The 15,325-nt window shown below is 46.1% G+C and overlaps 1 protein-coding gene across 1 annotated transcript in view; it reads left to right on the top strand.

Moving 5' to 3' along the window:
* The first annotated feature begins 7,000 nt into the window (after positions 1 to 7,000).
* Positions 7,001 to 15,325, top strand: part of CSDC2 (cold shock domain containing C2) — a 50,113-nt gene continuing 41,788 nt past the window's right edge. The window contains exon 1 of the mRNA XM_082265118.1: positions 7,001 to 7,127. The gene's annotated coding sequence lies outside the window, so the exon portion shown is untranslated. The remainder of the gene's footprint in view (positions 7,128 to 15,325) is intronic.

Here is a 15,325-nt window from a genome sequence, read left to right as displayed (position 1 = left end):
CAGGCGTGCAAGGAGAGCGGCAAGGAGCTTCTGATTGAAGACTAAAGACTGACAGACCCCCCCCCCCCCCCAGACTGTGAGGGGGCAGCGGGTGAGCAGGGGACTGGGAAGGGCTACAGCGGCAGGCGATCGGAGGAGCGGCGGCAGGAGACCCTGAACGATAGACCCACAGGACAGACTGACCGGGGGCGGTGGGTAAGTGGTAGTACTGTGTGGGGGGGAGTGAGGGATTGTGACAGTAAGGCGGCGGGAGCAGAGTAGGAGACGGACTGACTGACCGACTGAGGGAGAAGGAGGAGGGAGAAGGATTCGCCGTCAAGCCCTGCAAGTGTCAGGCCAGGTTACAGGGGAGGCTGTGCAGGAGCACAGAGACACAGACTAGTTAAACCTAAAGACAGAGACTGTTAAGTATTGAAAGTACCCGAGTGTTACCTCGGGAGAACCCGAGTGTTACCTCGGGAGCACCCGAGTGTTACCTCGGGAGCACCCGAGTGTTACCTCGGGAGCACCCGAGTGTTACCTGGGGAGCAACCGAGTGTTACCTGGGGAGCAACCGAGTGTTACCTGGGGAGCAACCGAGTGTTACCTGGGGAGCAACCGAGTGTTACCTGGGGAGCAACCGAGTGTTACCTGGGGAGCAACCGAGTGTTACCTGGGGAGCAACCGAGTGTTACCTGGGGAGCAACCGAGTGTTACCTGGGGAGCAACCGAGTGTTACCTGGGGAGCAACCGAGTGTTACCTGGGGAGCAACCGAGTGTTACCTGGGGAGCACCCGAGTGTTACCTGGGGAGAACCCGAGTGTTACCTGGGGAGAACCCGAGTGTTACCTGGGGAGAACCCGAGTGTTACCTGGGGAGAACCCGAGTGTTACCTCGGGAGAACCCGAGTGTTACCTGAGAGCCTGTGAGTGTCTGCGAGAGTGTCTGTGAGTACCTGCGACTGACCGTGCTCTGCGACTGACCGTGCCGGTGATTGTCTGGGAGTACCTGTGAGTGTAGCGGAGTACCAGAGGGTGAGAAAGCAGAGTTAGGAAGCTAGAAAACAGCCACACAGGATAGACTTAAATTCTTGAATCCCCATTAGATTAGATTAGTAGGTACAATGCCCAGTGGGTGTGGAGATGCGATTCGGTGTGGCATGCGATCGAGGGCGAATACAAATACACAAATTGCAAGCACGTTGCTTCCCTGGAAGCTCAGGTCCTGAATCTAGGGAAGCAGCTGGCAACACTGAGATGAATGTCCATACCGAAGGAGAGCTGGAATTGTACCTGTCAGGTGCAGGCCGGGGCCTGCACAGAGGTGGGCGGAGAAACGGAGGTGCAGGCATCAGAGCAGAGTAGATGGGTGACAGCTAGGAAGGGTAGAAGGGAAAAAGGAGAGGACGCCGATCCTGGGCTGGAGCACCCCAATAAATACGCCCCGTTGCGTGATGTTGGGGAATCAAGTCAGGGACCAGCATTGCTGGAGCAGAGTGCCGCCCCTAGTTGCCAGGGGAAGAACTCCTCCAGTGAGGCCGGGAAAAAGGGAAAGGAAAGACAGGTGCTGGTGGTAGGGGACTCAATCATTAGAAGGACAGACAGTGTAATCTGTCACAATTACCGTAAGCGCAGAACAGTCTGTTGTTTACCAGGCGCTCGGGTTCGGCACATCACGGATCGGGTGGACAGATTACTGGGTGTGGCTGGGGAAGACCCAGCTGTCATGGTACACGTGGGTACCAATGACATAGGCAGAGGAAGATGGAGAGTCCTAAACGATTTCAGGGACTTAGGCACTATGTTGAGGAGTAGGACCTCCAAGGTAGTAATTTTCAGAAATACTACCTGTACCTCGAGCCACACGAGAGAGGCAGCGGGAGATTAGGGAAGTTAACAAGTGGCTGAGGAGCTGGTATAGTAAGGAAGGTTTTGGGTTCCTGGAGAACTGGGCCGACAGATGTAGAATTAGCCAGTGGGGAGCAAGATTCAGAGGGCACAAATGGGGACATTAGCGGTAGGGTGTTCAGAGCTCCTAAACCCAAGGTGGGTATGGGAAAAAATTACAAGAGCAGCCTAAAAACATCAAACGAGGTCAAAATTACAAGGTTTGTATACCAATGCCAGAAGCCTGGCCAACAAGATGGGAGAGCCTAAATGTTTTGCAGGACAATTTCATGAGTCAGATGGTGAACGCACCGACAAGAAACAATGCGGTACTTGACCTACTGATTACCAACAATACAGACCTGCTCATGGATATAGAGATACGGGGCAACTTAGGAAACAGTGACCATAGGTCAATTAGTTTCAGTATTAATCATAGTAATAGGAAACACAAGGGTAATATAAGGACACTGAATCTCAAAAGAGCCAATTTCCCAAAACTGCGCTCTCTGCTAGAAAATATCAAATGGGATAGAACCCTGGGAACAAAGAACACGGAGGAAAAATGGGAGTGCTTCAAGAGCATACTAAACAAAGGGACTGGCCAGTGTATTCCAAAGGGAAATAAATTTAAAAGAGCAAAACTAAACCCTGGGTGGCTAAACTCCAACATAAAAATGCATATTAATACTAAAGAAAAGGCCTTCAAAAAATATAAGGCTGAGGGGTCATTGGCAGCATTCAAGCTTTACAAAGAGTGTAATAAGAAATGTAAAGACGAAATCAAGGCGGCTAAAATAGAACACAAGAGACATATAGCGGAGGAGAGTAAAAAGAACCCCAAGAAGTTCTTTAAGTATATAAACAGTAAGAAAGTGAGGCCAGAACACATTGGCCCCATAAAAGATGACAAAGGAAATATGGCCACTGAGGACAGAGAAAAGGCGGAAGTGTTAAATAATTTCTTCTCTTCAGTCTTCACAAAAGAATCGAGGGGGCTACACGAACCCAGCTTGTAAGGCTAAACTAAATAATACACCTCAGAAGTACTAGATAAAGGTAGGCCTGTGGATGTGGTGTATCTGGACTTTGCAAAGGCCTTCGACACCGTTCCCCACAAACGCTTACTGTTCAAACTAAGGAAGGTAGGTATGGACCATAAGGTGAGTACCTGGATAGAGAACTGGCTCCAGGGGAGAGTGCAAAGGGTGGTGATTAATGGGGAGTACTCGGATTGGGCGGGTGTGGAAAGTGGGGTCCCCCAGGGTTCTGTCCTGGGGCCAATCCTGTTGAATTTATTCATAAATGATCTAGAGAAACAATCTCAGTACTGTATTTGCGGATGACACTAAACTAAGCATGCCAATATCTTCTATGCAGGATGTGGAAACCTTGCAAGCAGACCTGAACAAAATAACGGGGTGGGCAACTACATGGCAGATGAGGTTTAATGTTGAAAAATGTAAAGTAATGCACTTGGGCGTCAGAAACACGAAAGCAAGCTACTCACTAGGGGGGGAACCTCTGGGTGAGTCTAGGATGGAAAAGGACCCGGGGGTCCTAGTGGACAACAGGCTTGGCAGTGGCATGCAATGCCAAGCCGCTGCAAGCAAAGCCAACAGAATACTGGGATGTATAAAAAAGGGGATTCACTCCAGAAATAAAGAGATTATTCTCCCACTCTACAAGACTCTGGTCCGGCCACATCTGGAGTATGCTGTCCAGCTCTGGGCACCGGTCCACAGGAAGGATGTGCTGGAACTGGAAAGAGTCCAGAGAAGGGCAACACAAATAATTAGGGGGAATGGAGGGCATCGGCTATGAGGAAAGACTAAAAGCACTGAACTTATTCTCTCTGGAGAAGAGACGATTGAGGGGAGGATATGAGATCAATGTACAAATATTGTAATGGCGACCCTAGCATAAGGAACAAAACTTTTCAGAGAAAAGGGAATACAATAAGACACGTGGCCACTCACTAAAACTAGAGGAAAAACGGTTTAACCTTAAAATACGTAAGGGGTTCTTCACTGTCAGAGCAGTAAGGATGTGGAATTCTCTTCCACAAGCAGTGGTATCAGCAGGGAGCATCAATAGTTTCAAAAAACTATTAGATGGGCACCTTAAAGACCACAACATACAGGGGTATACAATGTACGGTTAACAGCAAACACACACACACATCATAGGTTGAACTGGATGGACTGATGTCTTTTTTCAACCTCACTATGTAACATTAAAAAAAAAAAAAAAAAAAAAATTTTATTGTCCGAAAATATTGGCCAATATCGGTCGATACCGATATCCGATGACCAAAATATCGCTATAGGCGGTAAAAAAAAAACATATCGGTCGATCAATAAAATTTACAGTACCTATAGGTAAGCCTTACTATAGACACATTCTTTAAATGTGTACAGACACAAAGATGTGTAAGCATTCATAACCGTTTTTTTTTTTCCCCCCTCTTTGTTTAACCACTTCCGGACCGCCCGCCGCTGTTATACGTCGGTACTTTGACATTAAATATCTGGGTTATGGCAGCAGATAGCTGCCATAACCCCCTGGTATTTTTTTACTGGGCGGGCGGTCCTCTCTTTCTCATAAAAGTTGTCCCAGCGGCGGATTCAGCGCGGGATCACTTTCATGGGCCGTGGGAGAGGTGCTTTCTGGTAGTTTTCCCCGCTTACCGAAGCCGTTGGTAGTGGGGAAAATGATCCAGCCCCCCACTCGACTCTACGGCCTTGGGGGACCGAAGAGACGTCACACGTCGCTTCCTCCAAACGGCCTTAAAGGGCCCATTATTTTTTCATTCTGAAAAAAATGTTTTTTTTTTTTGCTTTTTAGTGTAGATGTGAATTTAAAGATGACCTGTCCTGCTTTCTATTACAAGGGATGTTTACATTCCTTGTAATAGAATAAAAGTTATCATTTTTTTTTTTTTTTTAAAGGGACAGTGTAAAAATAAATAAGAAAAAAAATTTAAAGCGCCCCTTGTCTCCGAGCTTGCGTGCAGAAGCAAACGCATACACAAGTAACGCCCACATATGTAAACGGAGTTCAAACCACACATGTGAGGCATCACCGTGACCGTTAGAGTGAGAGCAATAATTCTAGCCCTAGACCTCCTCTGTAACTCTAAACTGGTAAGTTTTTAAAGCGTCGCCTATGGAGAATTTTAAGTACCAAGGTTTGTCGCCATTCCATGAGTGTGCGCAATTATGAAGCATGACATGTTGGGTATCTATTTACTCGGCGTAATATTACCTTTCACATTACAAAAAAAATAAGAAAAAAATCGGAAAACTTTACGGTTTAATTTTTTAAATGCAGTGAAATTAATTTTTTCCAAAAAAAATTGCGTTTAAAAGACCGCTGACAAAAAATATTGCAATGACCGTCAGTTTATTCTCTTTTTAGTCTTTGCTATATATATATATATATATATATATATATATATATATATATATATATATATATATATATATACACACACACACACACACACACATACATAGTTTGGGGGGTTCGAAGTCATTTTCTAGCAAAAAAAATACTGATTTTAACTTGCAAACAACAAGTGTCAGAAATGGGCCTGGTCCTTAAGTGTCGGTTCACAGATATGCGATGCGGTGAATCCACTGTGGGTTTCCGCATCGCATTCAACTCGCAGGCAGTTCACACTGCCAAATGTGAATCGCTGGGGGAGTCAATACACGGTTAAGGCAGAGTTCCCCGCCTCCAGAAATTAAAAGTCAGCAGCTACACATACTGTAGCTGCTGACTTTAATATTAGGACACTTACCTGTCCTGGAGCCCAGCGATGTCGGCGCCACAACCGATGTTTCCATCGGCTGTCGGGTGCTGCCGCCGCCATTGCCGGTAAGGGAACACGGCAGTGAAGCCTTGCGGCTTCACGGGTGGGTCCCTACTGCGCATGCACCAAGTGCGCTGCACATTCGGATTGGCTCAGCAGCTGGGGAAGGAGGAGGGGACCTAACTTCGCCGCAGCGCCGTTTCCCGGAAGTAGGGAAGGGTACCTGTCAAAAACAGGTACCCCCTCCCCCCTAAAAGGTGCCAAACGTGGCACTGGAGGGGGGGGGAAGCAAATGAGTGGAAGCTCCACATGTGGGTGGAACTCCGCTTTATCGACACCCCCAGATCAGTTCGCATATCGCAGTGCGATCTGTCAGTTCGGACATGAATTTTTGGGTTCTGTGTTTCGGATTCAGATCTGCACGTTTACGCACCTGTGTGAATGGCTCCAATGAAAACAATGCAGCTGCGATCAGATCCATCATTTCATAACACTTGTATATGCGTTTTTTAGGGGCCGTGTGAATAAAGCCTCACTTACTTTTCTCCTAGAAAAGATGTGTAAGAAACTTTTTACATTTGTGTGAATAAGGCCTTCGAGCCCCACTAGCAGAGTTTTCTAAGTAAGCTTCTATTGGACTGTTTGTGTTATTCCTATGCTGTGACTGTGACCACAGAACTCCTTCATATAAACCCCAGGACTTCCTTTGGAAACAAGTACATAGACAGACATGCTACCCGAAGCCATACCGTACACCGTCAGAATGGCAGCGCCATGAGGTTACCCCGCACCATCAGCACACTCTCCATCACTTCCGCTCTGCTAACGTCACCAAGGCAACATTCAAGCCCTCTCAGCGCACCAATCAAAGTCGTACAGGGCGGGGCATGCGTACTACGAGAACGCTGCAAAATGTCACTCACGTTTTCGCCCAGGGCTCATTCCGCGCACGCGTGTTAGAGCCTAACCTTGGATTGTTCACTCATGCGCAGTAGTTTATTGAGCCTGAGCCATGTAAACAGTGGCGAATGTTTTGGCAGCGCGTATCTGTCATGTTTAGATGACCTATTTACTGACAGATTCCTTTTAGAAGTATAAATAAAGCGACATCGAGTATGATACATCTGTATCACTATAGACCTTTGTCATGTTTTCACTCATCATTGGTATATCAATTCGTGTTTTTCCATTATTTGTATCCTATAAAACAGCTGCGTAGTGTCAGTGACCACGAAGGGGTTAACAAGCATGCGGCCAGCATAGGCGATCGCTGCCTCCCCGGTCCATTACTATTCACACTGTGACTTTAATAGGACAGCCCTAAAACAACCACTCCTTCTCCTGTCACACACGTCAGCCTGGAGGGTGTGCAGGAGAATTTAGATAGAAAATAACAAGGAAGGTTCAGAGAGGAGGAGATCGAGCCCTATCACTGGGTGTCCGAGGTGAGAAGGCTTTATATATACATTACACCGATCTATAGGGGGGGGCAGGGGAGAAATGTCATTTACATCCCCTATAACAAAACCATCTGATCTTTCATTTCTTATAAAATCCGGGATATTCCAACCTATTGATTGCGTATCTGCAAATGGAACGTTTACCAGGCTTGCTTCAGTCCTGCATGTCAAACTGGACACGTGAGCTAGCAATCTAAACAGTGCTTGTTACATTGCAGCCTGCCATTTATAAATATTGGATACGGTACTGTCATTATTTTGTGATCTTTAATGCCAATGCTAATATATTGCCATATAATATATATGTTTGTGTATAGATAGATATGGATCTAATATATACTGTAGCTGTAGCAGTGTATGTATACACACAGGCAGTGCTAATGTCATGCCTGTCACCCAGTGTCATGTTTATTCTGCACCTCCCAGGCTGAGTGTTTATTATCTTGTCTAATATGTGAAGATGTCTGTAGGTGTTTTATTCCCAGCAGGGCACCTTCTGATTTCTGCATTTATCTGTGTGCCTTGTGTTTCCCATCAACATACAATCCAGACAAAATACAATGTTTACACACAGGGTAGCAGCTATGTGTTGGATATCTGGATTTTCTGTAGTTGTACTATGCACCTGCTCCTAAAATGAGACACAAAGAAATCCAGACATTGGTTTAGCAAGGCGTTCCATATAATCTGCAGAAAATCCTTTTTTTTACATTGAGCCCCCCAGGGACCAGCCTAATAACCAAAGCAAGGCAGCCTTTTGCAGAGCTGCTGTTAACAATACTTGTGACATGGCTGGCATTGGGTGTGCTGAGGATTTGTCTCCAGAGCTCAGCTCAGATCTTTCCAATGGTTTTCTAGAATGGATGAGACAACAAATGACTCATTCCTAAAATCAGGGGTATATAGACGGAGATCCATCTTCCTAGGGGTTGGCATGGAGGACAGTTTGGTATTCTGAGAGGAGCTGTTATAAGAGATTGTAGAAAGCAGTTGACAGGGCAATGACACCTCAATCTCTGATCTGTTGGTTCCAGAAAATCAAGCTGGTTTCTTTAGAATCTGCTCTCTGAGGATATGGAGTATGGAAAGAAGCATATCATGTTGTGTAAATAATGCATTGTGTAATTTGGCATACAGAAAAGGGAACATGCACTCAGCATAAATGTTAAACGGGAGGTTTGATTGCAGAGTGTATATAGGATACTGGCTGGTAAGGAAATGCAGATCAATGTTATTATCGTATTAAGGCATGTGATAGATATCTGGGGAATCCCCCTGCATGATGATCAGGAAAACCCCACTGGCTGCACCACTATTTAGTGATGATTGCATTCATTGTGGCCAAGAAGCCATTTTAAATGTTCTTGCCACTTGACAGGCACGCCAAGGTTAATCCTGTAAGAATAGCTAAGGGCTTTGATGCTTTTCTTCCAATGTAGTCAGTATTGCACAACATATTGCAAGTGAAAGGAGGATCAGATGAATCCAGATCAGGCTGGGTAGGGTAGTTTGCATGCATTAAGGAGATGGCTGCTCCTTGACACACCTTCTGGAAGAGTGATATTTTTTTATTAAAACTGCGTATATGTATTTATGTGCAAATCTGAACATTTTAATCACAATCACCATTTTCTGCTTCAGTTAAAAACGAAAGAAGGAATGCCTTAACCAGCATGGAGTTTGCATGCACTCCCTGTGCTTGTGTGTATTTTCTCTGGGTAATCACCTTTTCCTCCCACACTCCAAAGCCATGCTGGTAGATTAATAAGCTCCTGTCTAAATTGGTCTTAGTATGTGTGTGTATGTGAGATAGGGACCTTAGATTGTAAGCTCCTTGAGGGCAGGGCGTGATGTGTTTGTACAATATGGAAAAAACTGCCAAAATCGTCATCACTATATAAATACATACAAAAATAAAAACTAATGATATGAAACTGTGCAGCAACCATAAGAACCATCTGTGGATTGCTGATACCTGTTTGGTTAGGGGTTACTGTTGTGTGCATGAAACTGAGTGGCAGTTCACACTAGAACGATGTGGGAACCAACGCGATTCCAATGCCAGTTCCCACATTGCATAGGGCTCGCAGGCAGTTTACACCGCCCTATGCAAACCGCTGTGGGTGTCAATAGAAAGGTATTGACACCCTCAGATCAGTTCGCATATCGCAGTGCCAACTGTCAAAAGGTGCAGGAATCCAGTGTGGACCAAAAAAAGGGTTCTGCATCATTTTGGTCCGAATGCAATGCAAATTTAGCCATGCAATCTGTATGGCCGAATTCGCAAAAGCACAGACATCGCATGTGATCTGCACAGCAATGCGATGTGAATCACATGCAGTGACTGTCATCACGCTAGTGTGAACCGGCACTGAATGCGAGATTTCGTCAAAAGTGATATTTGTGTTCTGCACAAGTAGATTGAATTAAATATGGCCTATTATATTTCTGAAGACATCAGCAACACAATTTTGCCACAATAGTTTGAATCTTTTCTAATATTGACATTGATGTCATTTTCACACTGCTGGACTTCCAACTTATTTGTTTAAACAATACCGAAGAAAATCCAATAGGATAGCATGACACATGCCTTATGGTCAGTTGTTAGTAACTTAGTGAACTGGTTAGCATGTTTTGTTACTACATAGTGGCGGGCACAGAAGGAATGCAAGTTTAGTCATCCCGCTGTTCACCTACATACCACCAGTTAGGGTTCTGTAAGACAACGTTAATATTTTAATATAAATACCACCAGTTAGAGTTCTGTAAGACAACATTAATATTTTAATTTAAATAAGTCAAACAGAATTCATTTACTGTAAATCCACTTTACTTTGCAATGTGTCCGCCATTTATCCTTTGTACTTAGGTTTAGTACCCAGATTTCATTGATGATGTGCATGGTTGTTTGTCCAGCAGATTTTCACCCATACATAAAGTGAAATCCTTGCATCCTCTGATTTTTACAATATGGTATGACTTTCCAATGTAAACATTGTTATATCTCCCATGTGAATACACCCTGTGACTTAGTGTGGGAAGAAAAAGAGGCACAGTTTGAGATTTGACATAATGCTTACATGGGGGCAATGCAGTGGAAAATAGGCAGTGTAGAGTTGAATGTGGAAGGAAACAGGAGGGATACATGAATTGATGTCTGAGAAACCAATACATCCAAGAGTGTCCATCTATGTGGTCCTCCACAGGTCTTAAGCCCCGTACATGTGAAAATGTGGAGCCGCACACAGATAGATGAAATCAAAAAGGGTGTCTTTATTCTTCAAAATCATCCAGGACAAACAGACAGTGTGAGGAACAGAATATGTCCAAGGTAGACGCGTTTCACGGCACGAACGGCCGCCTACTCATTACCACGTCTACCATAAACAGGAGGGATACATGAATTGATGTCTGAGAAACCAATACATCCAAGAGTGTCCATCTATGTGGTCCTCCACAGGTCTTAAGCCCCGTACACACGAGTAGAAATTCGGCCGGGGATTTTCGTCCGACGACCGATCTGCCAATTTTTGGCTTGTTAGTATGATGCTTCCGACAACCGACTCCGACTTTTCGGCCGAAAAAATCCTGGTGTGCAGGCTATGTAATTTTTGTCGACCGCCAAAACACGTCCGATTTTCATCTCATTAGTACAGATTTCGATGGGGAAAAATCTTATGAGCAAGACTAGGCATGCTCAGAGATGAAAGAACACAAAGAAAGCAATCCAAACACATGACATTACTTCTGAAGTAGAATTCTGTCGTATGGGAAAATTCGTGTGCAGTCTAGAGCACATTCCAACAAACAGACACCACTCTGGACAAAAGACGGATGACCGGTCGGTGGAAATTCATTGCGTGTGTACGAGGCTTTACTCTTTTCCCCTGCTGACCTTCATGTTCATTCAGGATAACGTAGAGGCATGGAGGTCAGCAGGAAGAACCAAGGAGAACTGCTGAGGACTAAGGAGATTGACACCCCTGGATTTATCAGCTTCCCAACTGTCTTTGGGGGACCATTTCAGGATCCAAGTGGTATTCAGCAGTACAGGCAGCTAAAGAGATAAGTGTATGTTTTTTTCTTTTAGAGGTATACTTTGTTTTAGGATGTATCATATGACAGAGTCTTTTTAATCCCTTGGGTTCCAGGGCTTTTTATAACTCACTTGTGTAATGCAACCCCGGTTTCCGAGGAAAGTCCCTTATTTGAGGAGGCTGTCCCTAGATAAAACATGTCCCCAACTGTGTCCCCCAGTTGTAGCTGATGTCCCCTATTGTAGCCTTGACTGGCAGCCCCTTTAAGGTTCTGGAGCAGCTCAAGTATAGTTGCTAAGACCCTGGATCCCTCTACCCCCTTCCCTCTACTTACCACCACTTGATTGGACAGTGTGACCCAGGAGAGAGGGGAGGAATATGTAATTTATTTGGCAGAACTGTAAGCCAGAAACTTTGACCCACCCCTTGGACCCACGTGAACCAGGCAGGAGAAAAAAGCATGGACTCCTAATGGATGGACTCCTAATCTGCTACCACCTGTTAATGGGGCCTGAGCTTAAGGTCATTGCAGGGGGAGTACTGAAAAGGGGAGTGTGTGGCAATGGTTAGAGACACAAACTAATATCTGAAATTTTGCAAAAGATACCAGACTGGCAAAAAAACTGAATTTACACTGAACAACGGGTGTGTTCCCTACGAACCATAAGCCATAGGTGTTAAAATATAACTTTTATTAATTTCCTATAAAACATTGCCTGGACTGTATATACTGTATGTACAAAAAGGGAGGGTGAGTTTACTGGTTGGCCAATGATGTACTGGTGATTAGTGCGCACAATAATAAGTGATTAAGGCATAAGAGAAAATAATGAGGAAAGAGACAACTAGGCCACTGGACATAAGGGATATCCTAGACCTAGAGGAACACTCCCAGAGAAGATCAGAGGGGTAAAAGCCCCTTCACTTCTGACACTTCCAGGCCCTCTCATCTGTAGTCCTACATGATAAGGGTCCCAACTAGCCCACACATCTAGTCTAACCAGGACACACTCAAAATTCTCTCTCATGGAATCTCATATTAAGCCTGTCTCAACAAAATGGTCTGTAAAAATCTAGGTAGCCACAAACCACTAATTTTGCTTGCTCCTCTTGCTCATCAAGCCTACATGATAGGTAGCATTAGAAGCTATAAGGCTTTATCACACTGACTCATATCTGGAAGGATCCTGAGTAGGGTTGAGCGAACACCTAGATGTCCGTGTTCGACGGGTTCGGCCGAACTTTAAAAAAAAGTCCGGGTCCGTGTCCCGGACTTTTACCAAACTTTTCCCGGACACCGAACCCCATTGAAGTCAATGGGGACCCGAACTTTAAGGCACTAAAATGGCTCTAAAACACCAAAGGAAAGGGCTAGAGTGCTGCAAATGGCAGCAAAACGTAATTAAGAGCATGGCAAGTGCTCTGCAAACAAATGTGGATAGGGAAATAACTTAAAACAACAAAAAAAAAACAGAAAAATAAAACAATGTTCTTCTTCATCTCTGAAGGACGAGGCCCATATGGAGTAGGAGGGAGGTTGAGGTGGTGGTGGATGTGGCGGTGACATAGGCGTGCGCACAGGGTGTGCTGGGTGTGCCTGGGCACACCCTAATCACCTAGGGCACATAGCATTGCCAGTGAGGAGATGGGAAAGATCTCCCTGGGACCTGCTCTGCTCTATTTCTCCTTGCCTACAGGTACATGGCCCCGATACATTACTCTCCCTGCTGGCAAACACATGCATGTGTATTTCAACTTTGGGGTGCACACCTTAATGCAATAGGCTGCGCACACCTATGGGCGGTGTAGGTGGAAGCGGCGGTGGAGGAGGACCAGGGCCGGATTAACAGCATCATGGGCTTGGTGCTGAGGATTTTGAAGGGCCTTAAGGGCCGTGCCTTGCCATGCACCCAGAGGAGGAAGGGTGCAGCCATGCATGCCTAATTCAACATGGGATGCTGTCTCTGAAGCCCATAAACACATCCATGCATCGCCAACTGTCCCTCCTTGTCCGGCCTTCACGCTGTGTGGGGAGGTTCTGAGGGTGCTGCCTGGGGAAGCGAGCATAGAAGCCAGACTTCTGTGTTTACAAGTGACAGAAGAGCGGTAACAGTGAATATGGCCAACCCGGGGCCTATATAAAAGGTAGGGGCCTGGAGCTGCAGCTCCAATAGCCCCTACATTAATCTGGCCCTGAGGAGGAGGACGAGGTAGCCAACACTGCTTCTTTTCAAAAATTTTAAATGAGGGTACACCCCAAAAGAGTGAGAAAGAGCAAAAATGGAACAATGGGTGGGTAAGGTCGGTATCCATTGCTATTCTGCATAAGGTACGGAAAAGTCCCGTGGGATCCATGCCTGGTTCATTTTAATGAACGTGAGCTTGTCCACATTGTCTCTGGACAGGCGGCTGCGCTTGTCTGTTATAACGCCCCCAGCCGTGCTAAATACCCGTTCAGATAATACACTGGCTGCAGGGCACGCCAGCACCTCCAAGGCTTAAAGGGCAAGCTCAAGCCATGTGCCCAATTTGGAGACCCAGAAGTTGAAGGGGGCAGACCCGTCATTCACTACATGTAGGCGTGTGCACACATACTGCTCCACCATGTTGGTAAAATGCTGCCTCCTGCTAAGACGTTCCATCTGAGCTGCTGGTGCTGCTGTTTGTTGTGGCGTGCTGACAAAGCTTTTCCACATTTCGGCCATGCTAACCCTGCCTTCTGAGGTGCTGGCGGTGCCCTGGTTGCGTTGGCGACCTCCTCCTCCTCCTCCTCTGCCTTGTGCTTCCACTGTGGCCCCGCTGTCAGATGGGAATGCCAGCAGCATGGCGTCTACCAGCGTGCGCTTGTACTCGCACATCTTGCGATCGCGCTCCAGTGAGTGAATTAAGGACGGTACGTTGTCCTTGTAACGGGGATCCAGCAGCGTGGCCACCCAGTAATCAGCACAAGTTAGAATGTGGGCAACTCGGCGGTCGTTGTGGAGACACTGCAGCATGTAATCGCTCATGTGTGCCAGGCTGCCCAGAGGCAACGAAAGGCTGTCCTCTGTGGGAGGTGTATCGTCCGTGTCCTCTGTATCCCCCCAGCCACGCACCAGTGATGGCCATGAGCTGGCCTGGGTGCCACCCTGCTGTGAACATGGTTCCATCTCCTCCTCCAGCTCCTCCTCCTCCTCATCCTCCTCATCCTCCAGAACTGTGCCCCTGCTGGACAATTGCGTCCCTGGCGTTTGCGTGTGCAGGAACCCACCCTCGGAGCCCCTTGCGAATGACTGCCCTGAAAGCCTTGGAAATGTTACCTCTTCATCCTCCTCCTCCTCCTCATCCTGTGCCACATCCTCTTCCATCATCGCCCGAATTGTTTTTTCAAGGAGGCATAGAAGTGGGATAGTTAAGCTGAGAACGGCGTCATTGCCACTGGCCATGTTGGTGGAGTACTCAAAACAGCGCAACAAGGCACACAGGTCTCGCATGGAGGCCCAGTTAAATTAAATAGCGGAATAGAAAATATGATCCAAAAAAAGTGTATGTATATCACACGTACACAACCACACTGGGCCCCAATTACTATTGTTTGTACCCCTAAAAGGCTAGATGAGGAGTAGGGGGAGTATGGAACAGGCAGCACCCTCAAACCTTCAGAAGTATGAGATGAACCCCAACAACTTGGAAAGGTGGATCTCTCTCACACGTACCGACACAGACTATCCCGCAATTCAATTGATCCTCAAAGGTTTTTATTGAATAGCGGAATAGGAAATATGATCAAAAAAAGTGTATGTATCTCGCACGTACACAACCACACTAGGCCCCAATTACTATTGTTTGTACCCCTAAAAGGCTAGATGAGGAGTAGGGGGGGTATGGAACAGGCAGCACCCTCAAACCTTCAGAAGTATGAGATGAACCCCAACAACTTGGAAAGGTGGATCTCTCTCACACGTACCGACACAGACTATCCCCCAATTTAACTGATCCCCAAAGGTTTTTGATTAAATAGCGGAATAGAAAATATGATCCAAAAAAAGTGTATGTATATCACACGTACACAACCACACTAGGCCCCAATTACTATTGTTTGTACCCCTAAAAGGCTAGATGAGGAGTAGGGGGGGTATGGAACAGGCAGCACCCTCAAACCTT

The sequence above is a fragment of the Pelophylax lessonae genome (assembly GCF_965119305.1).
Source record: "Pelophylax lessonae genome assembly, chromosome: 8".
In the NCBI taxonomy this organism is placed as follows: Eukaryota; Metazoa; Chordata; class Amphibia; order Anura; family Ranidae; genus Pelophylax; species Pelophylax lessonae.
The sequence above is the reverse complement of the archived record's forward strand: the minus strand, read 5'-3'. Positions and strand labels throughout refer to the sequence as shown.